The sequence below is a fragment of the Erinaceus europaeus genome, chromosome X (genome assembly GCF_950295315.1).
Source record: "Erinaceus europaeus chromosome X, mEriEur2.1, whole genome shotgun sequence".
In the NCBI taxonomy this organism is placed as follows: Eukaryota; Metazoa; Chordata; class Mammalia; order Eulipotyphla; family Erinaceidae; genus Erinaceus; species Erinaceus europaeus.
In genome coordinates, this window is record NC_080185.1 from 31,849,141 (window position 1) to 31,862,793 (window position 13,653).

The window sequence follows — 13,653 nt, forward strand, 5'->3', positions numbered from 1 at the left end:
ATTAAGGACAACTATCAAAAACTTAGATATTATACAAGAGACTCTAAAATCCCAATATCTGCCTACCTTGGTTGGAACCTAAAAGAAAAATGTTGTGTGGGATGATTCAGGAATAGAGGGATAATCCAAAACAACCTTACATGTAGGTGTAACACAGGAGACAGTCAGGTAGGGAGAACAAGGTGAAACTTGAATGGGGGTAATGCACTGCACCAAAGCAAGGGACTCTGGAGAAGGAATGGTAGAAGATTTGATGGAGGGTTTGGGTGTTAGGTTTGGGGTGAAAGTATTTTTCAGACACTAATGGTGCAGAATTGGGAAATGTTGCCCATGTGTAGAAAACTGTGTGTTGTAAACCACTAATCTCCCAATAAAATGTAAAATTAAATTAAGTTAAATTAAAAAGAAGTTCTTAAATGTCTATTTTAAAACATGAACCTGAATGATGCTGGATTGTCTTTCTTTAATTAAAACAAAACAATATATTGCAACAAATTGAATGCAGATAAAGACATAATAACATAAGCTTTCTGGAATTCTGACCTTGCATTCCATGCCTGGGGAAATTCAATTAATATAAATGAATCATGTACAGAACTTTTTTAGTTGAACAACTTTTATTCTTTTCTTTTTTTTTATTTTATTATTTTTTTTATTTTATTTAAATTTTTAATTTAAGAAAGGATTAGTGAACAAAAGCATAAGGTAGGAGGGGTACAACTCCACACAATTCCCACCACCCAATCCCCATAACCCACCCTCTCCCATGATAGCCTTCCCATTCTCTAGCCCTCTGGGAGCATGGACCCAGGGTCGTTGAGGGTTGCAGAAGGTAGAGGGTCTGGCTTTGTAATTGCTTCCCCGCTGAACATGGGCGTTGACTGGTCGGTCCATACTCCCAGTCTGCCTCTCTCTTTCCCTAGTAAGGTGTGTCTCTGGGGAAGCTGAGCTCCAGGACACATTGGTGGGGTCTTCAATCCAGGGAAGCCTAGCCAGCATCCTGGTGGCATCTGGAACCTGGTGACTGAAAAGAGAGTTAACATACAAAGCCAAACAATTTGTTGAGCAATCATGGATCCCAAGATTGGAATAGTGGAGAGGAAGTGTTAGGGAGGTACTCACTGCAAACTCTAGTGTAATCCTGCTTTCAGGTATATATTTTGCAGTAGTTTATGGATACGTGTGCACATACGCTCTCTCTCACAGAAACTGGTGTATGTCTAGGTTATGGGACTTTGTTAGAAAGTGAACTACCTGAGATGAAATTAGAGTGTACTATAAAAGGAAAGGTCTCACCCGAGTAATGAAGCTGAAGGGTTGTCATTCCACACGTGAAGTCTCTGGATACACACTGAGGTGAAGCATGTTGAGATGGCAATCGTTGCTTTGGTTAGGTTGTGATCGGCGGATGCAATATTATTTGGTATGGATTGGGAGAAGCATACGGGAAAGTGAGCCCTATCCAAGGGTGCCAGGACTGGGGGAAGTAGGGGCTCTATAGTGAAGATGTGAGGTTCCTGCTGTCTTAGGGTTCAAAAAGACAATCAATAGTTAATATTATCATCACATTATTTGTTAATTGGGTTAACTTTGAAAAGTCCCTTTGTTATGGTTTGCTGTATAGTACCCAGTATCTTGTATATAGCTGTGCTATTGGAAGCTTCTAATCTACTTGGTCTAGGCTTTTGAGAGAGTCCGCATATCAAACACGTAGCCTATCTATTAAAAAGATTCAGTTTGTCTTTTGAGAACCTTTGAGACATACAATTGATTTCCCCCTCTCATATTAATTAACTACTGATTTATATGTCTACATTTTGCTAGGAGTGTACATAAACACCATTCCCATCACCAAAGGACCGTGACCCATCCCTCCCACCCATTCCCACCCCCCACTGGCCCAGGAAGCTACATGTCTACCCCTCACCACTGGGTTCTTACTTTGGTGCCCTACTTACAATTTGATCAGGTCCTGCTTTTAGTTTCCCTTTAAGATCTTCTAAGTCAGCTTCTGTTGATGAGTGGGATCATCCCATACTCATCTTTAACTTTCTGACTTAGTCCACTTAACATAATTCCTTCTAGCTCTGTCCAAGCTGGGTCAGAGAAGGTGAGTTCATTGTTCTTGATAGCTGCATAGTATTCCATTGTGTATATATACCACAGCTTTCTCAGCCATTCATCTGTTGTTGGGCACCTGGGTTGCTTCCAGGTTTTAGCTATTATGAATTGTGCTGCTATGAACATAGGAGTACACACCTCTTTTTGGTTGGGTGTTATGGAGTCCTTGGGGTATAACCCCAGGAGAGGAATTATTGGGTCATATGGAAGGTCCATGTCTAGCCTTGTGAGAGTTTTCCAGACTGCTCTCCACAGAGGCTGTACCAATTTACATTCCCACCAGCAATGTAAAAGAGTTCCTCTGTCCCCACATCCTCTCCAGCATTTGTTGCTGCTGTCCTTTTTGATGTATGCCATTCTTACAGGAGTGAGGTGGTATCTTAGTGTTGTCTTAATTTGCATTTCTCTGACAATCAGTGACCTAGAGCAGTTTTTCATATGTTTGTTAGCCTTTTGGATCTCCTCTGTGGTGAATGTTTTGTTCATTTCCTCTGCCCATTTTTGGATGGGGTCATTTGCTTTTTTGCAGCTGAGTTTGCTGAGCTCTTTATATATTTTGGTGATTAGTTTCTTGTCTGATGTCTGGCATGTGAAGATCTTCTCCCATTCTGTGAGGGGTCTCTCTGTTTGTTTAATAGTTTCTTTGGATGTGCAGAAGCTTTTCAATTTGATGTAGTCCCATTGGTTTGTTTCTGCTTTGGTTTTCCTTGCAATTGGCTTTGATTCATCAAAGATATCCTTGAGGTGTAGATGGGAAAGTGTTTTACCAATGTTTTCCTCTAAGTATTTGATTGTTTCTGGTCTGACATCTAGGTCTTTGATCCATTTGGAGTGGATTTTTGTTTCTGGTGAGATAAAGTGGTTCAATTTCATTCTTCTGCATGTTTCAACCCTGTTTTCCCAGCACCATTTATTGAAGAGAGCCTCCTTCTTCCATTTAATCCTTTGGGCCCCCTTATCAAAGATTAGATGCCCATAGGTGTTGGGATTTACTTCTGGGCTTTCAATTCTGTTCCACTGGTCTGTGTGCCTATTTTTGTTCCAGTACCATGCTGTTTTGATGATGATGGCTTTATAATATAGTTTAAGGTCTGGGAGTGTGATGCCTCCATTTCTGTTTCTTTTCCTTAGGATGGTTTTGGCAATTCTAGGTGTTTTCAGGTTCCAGATAAATGATTGTAGTGTTTGTTCTGTTCTCTTAAAGAAGCTTGGTGGAACTTTGATGGGTATTGCATTAAATTTGTATATGGCTCTGGGGAGAATGTTCATTTTGATGATATTTATTCTTCCAATCCATGAGCATGGGATATCTTTCCATTTCTTGGTATCAGTTTCTATCTCCTTGAGTAGCGACTCATAGTTTTCAGCATACAAGTCTTTCACTTCTTTGGTCAACTTTATTCCTAGGTATTTGATTGATTTTGCTGAAACAGTAAATGGGAGTGATTTCTGGATTTCTTCTTCTTCAGATTTAGTGTTTGCATAAAGAAATGCCACTGATTTTTGTACATTGATTTTGTAGCCTGATACCTTGCTATATTGCCTAACAACTTCCAGTAATTTTCTACTGGATTCTTTAGGTCTTTCTATGTATACTATCATATCATCTGCAAATAGTGAGAGCTTGACTTCTTCCCTTCCAATCTGTATCCCTTTGATTTCTTTCTCTTGCCTGATTGCTATGGCAAGAACTTCCAATACTATGTTGAAGAGTAACGGTGACAGTGGGCAGCCCTGTCTAGTCCCTGATCTGAGGGGGAATGCTTTCAGCTTCTCTCCATTGAGTATGATATTGGCTATAGGTTTGCTATATATAGACTCCACTATCTTGAGGAATTTCCCATCTATTCCCATTTTTTGTAGAGTTTTGAGCATGAATGGGTGTTGGATTTTGTCAAAGGCTTTCTCTGCATCTATTGAGATAATCATGTGGTTTTTGGCTTTGCTTTTATTGATGTGATGAATGACATTGATTGATTTACGGATGTTGAACCAGCCTTGCATTCCTGGGATGAATCCCACTTGGTCATGATGAACAATCTTTTTGATGTGTTGCTGTATCCGGTTGGCCAAGATCTTGTTTACTATTTTGGCATCTATGTTCATCAGAGATATTGGTCTGTAGTTTTCCTTTTTTGTTCTGTCCCTATCAGCTTTTGGTATCAGGGTGATGTTGGCTTCATAAAAGGTGGAAGGGAGTATTCCTGTTTCTTCAATCTTATGGAATAGCTTAAGAAGTATGGGTATTAACTGTTTCCTGAAAGTTTTGTAGAATTCGTTTGTGAAGCCATCTGGTCCAGGACTTTTGTTGTTGGGGAGATTCTTAATAACGGTTTCAATTTCTTTGTCTGTGATTGGTGCATTTAGATTTTGTAGTTCTTCTTGGTTCAGTTTTGGAAGTGCATAGGTTTCTAGGAATTGTTCCATTTCTTCCAGATTCTCTAGCTTGGTGGCATATAGATCTTTATAGAAGTTTCGCAGAATTCTCTGGATTTCTGTGGTGTCAGTTGTGATATCTCCTGTATCGTTTACAATTCTATTAATTTGAGTCTTCTCTCTTTTTTGTTTGGTGAGTCTGGCTAGGGGTTTGTCAATTTTGTTTAATCTTTCAAAGAACCAACATTTGGCTTCATTGATCTTTTGTATGGTTCTTTTATTTTCGATGTTGTTTATTTCTGCTCTAACTTTAGTGATTTCTGTCCTTCTGGTTGCCTTAGGGTTCCTTTGTTCCTCTTCCTCTAAGTCCTTGAGGTGTGTAGTAAGTTCGTTCATTTGGGCTTCTTCTTGGTGTTTAATATGTGATTGTATAGCTATAAGTTTCCCTCTCAGTACTGCTTTAGCTGTGTCCCAAATATTTTGATAGGTTGTGTCTTCATTTTCATTAGTTTCCAGGAACATTTGAATTTCCTGTTTGAGTGAGTGTCTGACCCAGTGGTTCTTAAGGAGCATGTTGTTTAGTTTCCAAATTCTATGTCTTTTAATAATTTTCCGTTTGTTGTTAAAAGTTAGTTTTACTCTACTGTGGTCTGAGAAGATACTTGGGATGATTTCAATGCTCTTGAATTTATTGATGCTGTCTTTGTGGCCTAGCATGTGGTCTATCCTTGAGTATGTGTTGTGTGGATTTGAAAAGAAGGTGTATTCCAGTTTTTTGGGGTGGAGGAGTCTGAAAATGTCCAAGAGGTCTAGTCTGTCAATCTCTTCATTCAATTCTCTTGTATCTTTATTGGTTCTCTGCTTTGTTGATCTGTCTAAGTGTGAGAGTGGGGTATTGAAGTCTCCCACTATTATTGTATTACTATTGATGTATTTTTGAAATTCTTTCAATAGGTGTTTAATGTATTTAGATGGTCCCTCGTTGGGTGCATAGATGTTAATAATTGTTAAGTCTTCTTGGCTGATTGATCCTCTAATCATTATGTAATGTCCTTGCCTATCTTTTATTACTTTATTCAATTTAAAATCTATCGTGTCTGAGATGAGAATGGCTGTTCCTGCCCTTTTTTGTGGACCGTTAGCCTGTATGATAGTTTTCCATCCTTTCACTTTAAGTCTGTGTTTATCTTGTTGTGACAGATGTGATTCTTGCAAGCAGCATATGGTTGGGTTATGTTTTCTGATCCATCCCCCCACCCTGTGCCTTTTGATGGGTGAGTTTAAGCCATTGACATTTATTGATATTATGGATTTAATGTATTGTAGTGCCATTGTTCTAAAAAACAATTTGTTTACTCTGATATATTACAAGTATTATAGTGATGTTCTTGTTTATAAGAGGTCTTTTAGTACCTCTTTCAGGGCCGGCTTGGTGATAGTTGCCTCCTTTAACTGTTGTTTGTCTAAGAAGGTTTTGATCCCTCCATCTAGCTTGAATGAAAGTCTAGCAGGATACATAATCCTTGGTTGAAACCCTTTTTCATTCAGGGCTCGATAGATATCTTGCCACTCCCTTCTGGCTTTTAGAGTTTGAGTTGAAAAATCTGCAGAAAGTCTTATGGGTTTTCCCCTGTATGTGACTTTTTGTTTCTCTCTTGCAGCCTTTAGGATCCTTTCTTTATCCTTACTTCTTCTCATTGTGACTATGATGTGTCTTGGTGTTTTCAGGTCTGGGTTGATTCTGTTTGGTACTCTCTGGGCCTCTTGCACCTTGATATCCTTTCTGTTATTCAGGTCTGGGAAATTTTCTTGTATTATTTCCTCTAGGATGTTTGCTTCCCCTTCCTCTCTTTCTTCCTCTGGCAGGCCAATTATACGAATGTTACTTCTTTTGAGATCATCCCATATGTCTCTGTTGTTGTTTTCAGTGTCTCTCAATCTCTTTTTAAGCTCTTTCACCTCTTTCTTAGTTTTCTCTAACTCATCCTCTGTCTGACTAATTCTGTTTTCTGCTTCTGTTAGTCTGCTTTCCCTTGCCTCAGCTTCTTTCTTCATTACAGCTATTTCAGCTTTCAGTTCTCTAATTGTCTCAAGATAATCAGTATTTTCCTTGGGGGTCTCAACTGTTGTTTCCCTAATACTGCCATTTCTTTCCTCCAATGTTGTTTTCATTTCTGTGATTAATAAGTTTATTATTACTTGCATACTTTTCTTATCTATGGTTACTTCTGACTGATTTGTGGTTTCTTCTGGGCTCTTGTCTTCATTCATTGGGGTAGCAGTTTTATTTGTTTTTAATCTACCCTTTTTTTTTAAATTTATGTGTTTCTCTCTTTTTTTTTTTAATGCTCTGTTGTTCCTCAGTTGTTGTGTTTTGAGCACAAGTAACACTGTACTAAATACCTTTATGACAATTGCACTCACCAACCTCCGGAATAACAGTAGCAACTGAAGTAAGTATTGAAGGAGTTTAATCGTTACCAGTTAGCCAAACAATTTCTCCAGTCCATGAAAAAATAGTAACCAAATCCCAGTGAAGAAAGAGAAAAGGAAGAGAGGATAGCAAGAATAGACAGTTATGCAAATCTACTATCCAGTGTATATTCTAAGGGTAACAAGAGTGTAAAGGGAACTAGAGCAGAGATACACACGTAGAGAGTCCACTCTGGGTCAGATTTCTTCCCCAAAGTAATTCACAAATTCAGAAAGGCAAAGAAGAAAGAAGTGTATGACAAGATTAAAAAAAAAAAAAAGAGAGAGAGATAGAGAGAGATAAGAGAGAGAAAAGGGAGAAGATAAGAAGAAGAGTTGTAATTAAAGAGCAGTGCGAGGAACTTCCCAAATGTGTATCAGTGAATTAAAAAAAAAAAAAAAACCCTGTTTGGTGGTATGGGGTATCCTGCTAGTAGCTGGTCCCAGGCACTGCTTATGGGGGGGGGGGGGGCGGCGGGAAGGATGTATGCTTGAAAATTAAAAGGAAGAAAAAAGAATTTTTTCCCCCTACTCTAATTCTTAACCCAAATTAAGTTATAGACACATCCTTGGTATGACCGTTATGGCCCCTTATTGGCTGGCCTGCTAAAGGCAGAAAATCCTATTGTTTACACGAGATGTGTCCGGAGCTCAAAGGCTGGCCGCTTCTCCGGGCGCCATCTTCCGGGAAACCCCGCCCTCCAGACTTTTTTAAAGGATTTCTCAAAAATTAAAACTAGCTCCAAGTCCTTTGATCCAATGAGAGCTATACTCAAGAGTCTTTGGATCCACCCTCAGGGTCGCGGTGGACCCTCGCGACTCCCAAGAGGCAGCCCCCGAGCTAAAGTGCTCTCTCCGGGTCCTCTGCCCGCCGGGCTCTGCAACCGGCGGAGGAGCCGCCTTCCCGGGCGGGCGGAGGACAATGCCCGGCGCACTCGCCTTGCCTGGCGCCGCCTGGGAATTCTGGAGCCCCGCTAGTCCGTGTCACCTTTGCTCTAATTGTTAACCCAAATTAAACTGTAATCACTTCTTTGGTGCCCCCCCCCCTATTGACTGGCCTGCTAAAGGCAGAAAATCCTACCGTTGCCGACGATGCTATCAGAGCACTCGCTGTCAGCGATTTCTCAGGCCGCCGCCATCTTACCTCCTCCTTTTATTCTTTTCTTTAGAGATGATGCACTGTGGTCTGTCAAAGACAGAAAGAGTGAGTCTGAGCTGGAGAAAATGCTTAAAAGTAAGTAAGAGCAGTCATTATATAATTGCCCTACTTCTCTTTCCAATCCTAACAATAAAACTCTCTGAAACTATCACTCAGACACAAATTCCCTTGATTTCTTTTGATCTTTCTCACTTTGTATATCCTGTAGTTAGTTGCCTAGCTTCAGAATTTTTTTAAAGAGACTTCAAGTCTCAGCTGAGGGATTCTTGATGCCCCTTGTCTTCTTTTGCTAAAGTGTAGAAGAGACTTACAGAGTTCAACCCTTCAGGCTTAAAATACTCCCAGGTAAGAAGAGATTTCATTAGTTGTGCTTATATTTCTGACTGATCCATTCAATTCACTAGTAGGCCATGTCTATTGATTTTAAATGTTCAGGTTTTATCAACTCACATAAAATATGAATAACTACTGAAATCCAAGAAAGTTGAGTAGTGTTAAGTAAAAGTCAATGTTGTCACATCAATGACAGATTTCAATTACAAATTTTTTTGCTTTAAGTTTTGACTGAGAGTAATAATTTGTGTGGTGTTGGCACAATTTATCTGTATAACAACTGAATGATAAAGTTCTCAAGAGAGTATTCTTCATCATAGTTGAAACTTTAAATGAATTTACCTTTAATATTAAAATATTTTAAATTATGAGATGGGATACTGAGACATTTAGCACATTGTTTTTCAAACCTGATTTTCAAAGATAGTATTCTTTCATTAGCCACTGACCTTTGTTCATGTGTAGATGTGAATATATGTAAACGTCTGTTTAGACTTTTAAAATCAAACAGTTGTACATGCAAAAACTGCATCAAACAGAAAGCTACTTACTAACTTCTTTCTATAAAAGTAATTATATATTTGTACAATAAATGTTTTCAGACTAAGGTGTTAGCAAACATTCACATTTGTTGGGTTTGTCCTACTTAATAGAACACTCAATGCTATTTGTGGCAAAGAGAGCATATTTTATCATAATTACTCCAATCAAATCAGGACCTTTCCTACTTAAACCAACAACAACAACAAGAACATCTTTGGGAATAGAAGTATAACCTAAACCATAATTCATGCATTTTCAATGTTTTCTACTATGCAACAGAAGTTAAAATTTATCTGTATCTCCATATATCCATATACTCACACATATGAACATATGTACACATTTATATGCCTGTTGCTGACTTATATGTGATATGATGGTATTCTGAAATAGTTATTTATATATGGTTCTCACTGTGATGACATTGATGCATTTATTTTTTAGTACTATTTTTTTATTGGGGAATTAATGTTTTACATTCAACAGTAAGTACAATAGTTTGTACATGCATAACATTCCCAGATTCCCATATAACAATACAACCCCCACTAGGTCCTCTGAATCCTTCTTGGACCTGTATTCTCCCCACCCACTCAGACCCACTCCAGAGTCTTTTACTTTGGTGAGATATGCCAATTCCATTTAAGGTTCTACTTCTGTTTTCTTTTCTGATCTTGTTTTTCAACTTCTGCCTGAGAGTGAGATCATCCCATATTCATCCTTCTGTTTCTGACTTATTTCACTCAACATGATTTTTTTCAAGGTCCATCCAAGATTGGCTGAAAATGGTGACGTCACCATTTTTTTAACAGCTTAGTATTATTCCATTGTGTATATATACCACAAGTTGCTCAGCCACTCACCTGTTGTTGGACACCTGGGTTGCTTCCAGGTTTTGGCTAATACAAATTGGGCTGCCAAGAACATATGTGTACACAGATCTTTTGGGATGGATAAGTTGGGATCCTTAGGATATATCAACAGGAGAGGAATTGCAGAATCATAGGGTAGGTCCATTTTTAAAAGCCTTCTGAGAGTTCTCCAGACTGTTCTCCACAGAGGTTACACCAATTTACATTCCCATGAGCAGTGTAGAGGGGTTCCTTTGACCCCACACCCTCTCCAGCATTTGCTGCTGTTACCTTTTCTGATGTACGACATTCTCACAGGAGTGAAATGGTATCACGTTGTTGTCTTGATTTGCATTTCTCTGACAGTCAGAGACTTGGAGCATTTTTTCATGTGTTTCTCGGCCTTTTGGATCTCTTCTGTGGTGAATATTCTGTCTATGTACTCCCCCCATTTTTGCATGGGGTTATTTATTGTCTTGTTGTTGAGTTTGGCAAGCTCTTTATATATGTTGGTTATTAAACTCTTGTCTGATGTATGGCATGTAAAGATCTTCTCCCATTCTGTGAGGGGTCTCTTGGTTTGGGTAGTCGTTTCTTTTGCTGTGAAGCTTTTTTAATTTGATGTAGTCCCATAGGTTTATACTTGCCTTAGTCTTCTTTGTAATTGGATTGTTTTCATTGAAGATGTCTTTGAAATTTATGCAGAAAAGAGTTCTGCCAATATTTTCTTCTAAATATCTGATAGTTTGTGGTCTAACATCCAAGTCCTTGATCCACTTGGAATTTACTTTTGTATTTGGTGAAATCCAGTGGTTCAGTTTCATTCTTCTGCATGTTTCAACCCATTGTTTCCAACACCATTTGTTGAAGAGACTCTGCTTTCCCCATTTAATAGTCTGGGCACCTTTGTCAAAGATTAGATGTCCATAGGTGTGGGGGCTAACTTCTGGGCTTTCAATTCTATTCCACTGGTCAGTGTGTCTGTTCATGTTCCAGTACCAAGCAGTTTTGATGACAATGGCCCTATAATACAATTTGAGATCTGGGAGTGTGATGCCTCTAATTTTGTTCTTTTTTCTCAAGATTGTTTTGGCAATTCTAGGTCTTTTCTGGTTCCAGATAAACATTTGTATCATTTGTTCTATTCTCCTAAAAATTGTGCTTGGGATCTTGATGGGGATAGCATTAAATTTATAGATGGCTCTGGGTAGTATATTCATTTTGATGGTGTTAATTCTACCAACCCATGAACATGGAATATCTTTCCACTTTTTGTGTCTTTTTCAATTTCCTTGAGTAGTGACTCATATTTTTCGGTATACAAGTCTTTTACTTCTTTGGTTAGGTTTACTCCTAGATATTTTATTGTTTTTGTTGCTATAGTAAAAGGAACTGATTTCTGGGTTTCAATTTCTTCTGTCTTAGTGTTTGCATAGAGGAATGCCACTGACTTTTGAATGTTAATTTTGTAGCCTGACACCTTACTGTATTGCCTGATGATTTCCAAAAGCTTCTTGATGGATTCCTTAGGTTTTTCTGTGTATACTGTCATGTTATTTGCAAACAGGGAGAGTTTGACTTCTTCTCTTCCAATCTGTATCCCTTTGATTCCTTGCTCCTTCCTGATTGCTATGGCAAGAACTTCCAACACTATGTTGAATAGTAATGGTGATAGTGGCCAGCCCTGTCTAGTACCTGATCTGAGTGGAAATGCTTCCAGTTTTTCACCATTGAGTATGATGTTGGCTGTAGGTTTGCTATATATAGACTCCACTATCTTTGGGAATTTTCCATCTATTCCCATTTTTTGTAGTGTTTTGATCATAAAGGGATGTTGGATTTTGTCAAAGGCTTTCTCTGCATCTATTGATATGACCATGTGGTTTTTGGTCTTGCTTTTGTTGATGTGGTGGATCACATTGATTGATTTACATATATTAAACCAACCTTGCATGCCTGGGATAAACCCCACTTGGTCATGATGAACAATCTTTTTAATATACTTCTGTATCTGGTTGGCTAGAATTTTGTTCAGTATTTTAGCATCTATGTTCATCAGATATATTGGTCTGTAGTTTTATTTTTTGGTTGTGTCCCTGTCTGCTTTTGGTATCAGAGTGATGTTGGCTTCATAGAAGCTGGCAGGGAGTATTCCAGTGTCTTCAGTGTTCTGGAAGATTTTTAAAAGTAGAGGTATTAGTTCTTCTTTGAAGGTTTTGTAGAATTCATTTGTAAAACCATCTGGTCCAGGACTTTTATTTTTGGGGAGATTTTTGATAACTGTTTTAATTTCATTAGCTGTGATGGGCCTGTTCATGTTATCTATTTCCTATTTACTTAGTTTTGGAAGTTGGTAGGTATCTAGGAAATCGTCCATTTCTTCCAGATTCTCTAGCTTGGTGGCATATAGTTGTTCATAGAAGCCTTGCATGATATGTTGAATTTCTGTGGTGTCTGTTGTGATATCTCCTCTTTCATTTAGTATCCGATTTATTTGGGTCTTCTCCCTTTTTTGTTTTGTGAGTCTGGCTAAAGGTTTGTCGATTTTGTTCACTCTTTCAAAGAACCAAACATTTACTTTCATTGATCTTTTGTATGGTTTTCTTATTCTCAATGTTATTTATTTCTGCCCTAACTTTAGTGATTTCTGTCCTTCTTGTTGCTTTAGGGTGATGCATTTATTTTTTTGCCCATTCTGGAACAAAATAGAGATTTTTTTTTTTCTCCTTCAACATTGTAGAGGTGAGTTAATGACATTCTCTCTATATATTTTTAATTCTGTATTAGCAATTCAATATTGATTTAAAAAATCACATGTCAACAGGGGTATTCCACACTTTTTTTCAATAATTCCACACCTTATTTTTCAATAATTCCACACCTTTTTTTTCAACAATTCCACACTTTTTTCAATACCAGAGTTCTGAATCCCAAGTATCTCCATTGCAAATCATTGTGGTCCTCCCAAGGTTGCAGACATGGGTTAACTGTCATCTCTACAACTATCTGTTTACATTTGTTCCTAATTGCCCCCTTTTTCTTTAAGGTCTAGTCCTCTCCCCCACCCCCAAGACCCACATAACCCTATTTCTATATCCAAATATCTCTCCCCTTTAAATCCTCTCTCTGGGAACTGATGGAGCTGGAGTTTAGAGCTCTCTTATCCTCTTCCTCCTATCACTTCTCCCCCACTAGGAATATGGCTCAAAGTTGTTTTGGGGATGCAGACGGTAGGTGTTTTGGCTTCTGTAATTGCTTCTCTGCTGGACTTGGCCATTGGCAGGTCAATACATACCCCCATCATGTTTCTATCTTTTCCTGGTTGGGTAGGCCTCTAGAGAAGTGAATTTCCAGTACACATTGGTGAGGTCATTTTCCCAAAGAAGTCATGGTGGAATCATGGTAGCATCTGCAACTTTGTGTCTGGAAAGTGGCAGGACATAAGGTGAGACAAAATATTTAATGAAAATGAACCCAAAAGTAGGGAGAGAGTAGAAAGAAAGATTAGGGATTTTACACTGGAAGAAGGGTCAGAAGTCAGCCAGGCCATAGTGCACCTAGCTAAGTGTCTCACATTGCAGCACACACAGATGTAAGTTCAAGACCCTGGTCCTTACCTGCAGAGGGAAAGCTTCACAGGTGGTGAAGTATGGCTACAGGTATCTCTCTGATTTTCTCCCTCTCTATCCCCCCTCCCCTCTAGATTTATGGCTGTTTTTATCCAGTAATAAATAAAAATATTTTTTAAAAAAGCTTGGAAGTCCGTTTTAGGTATATTTCTAAACGCCCATGACTATG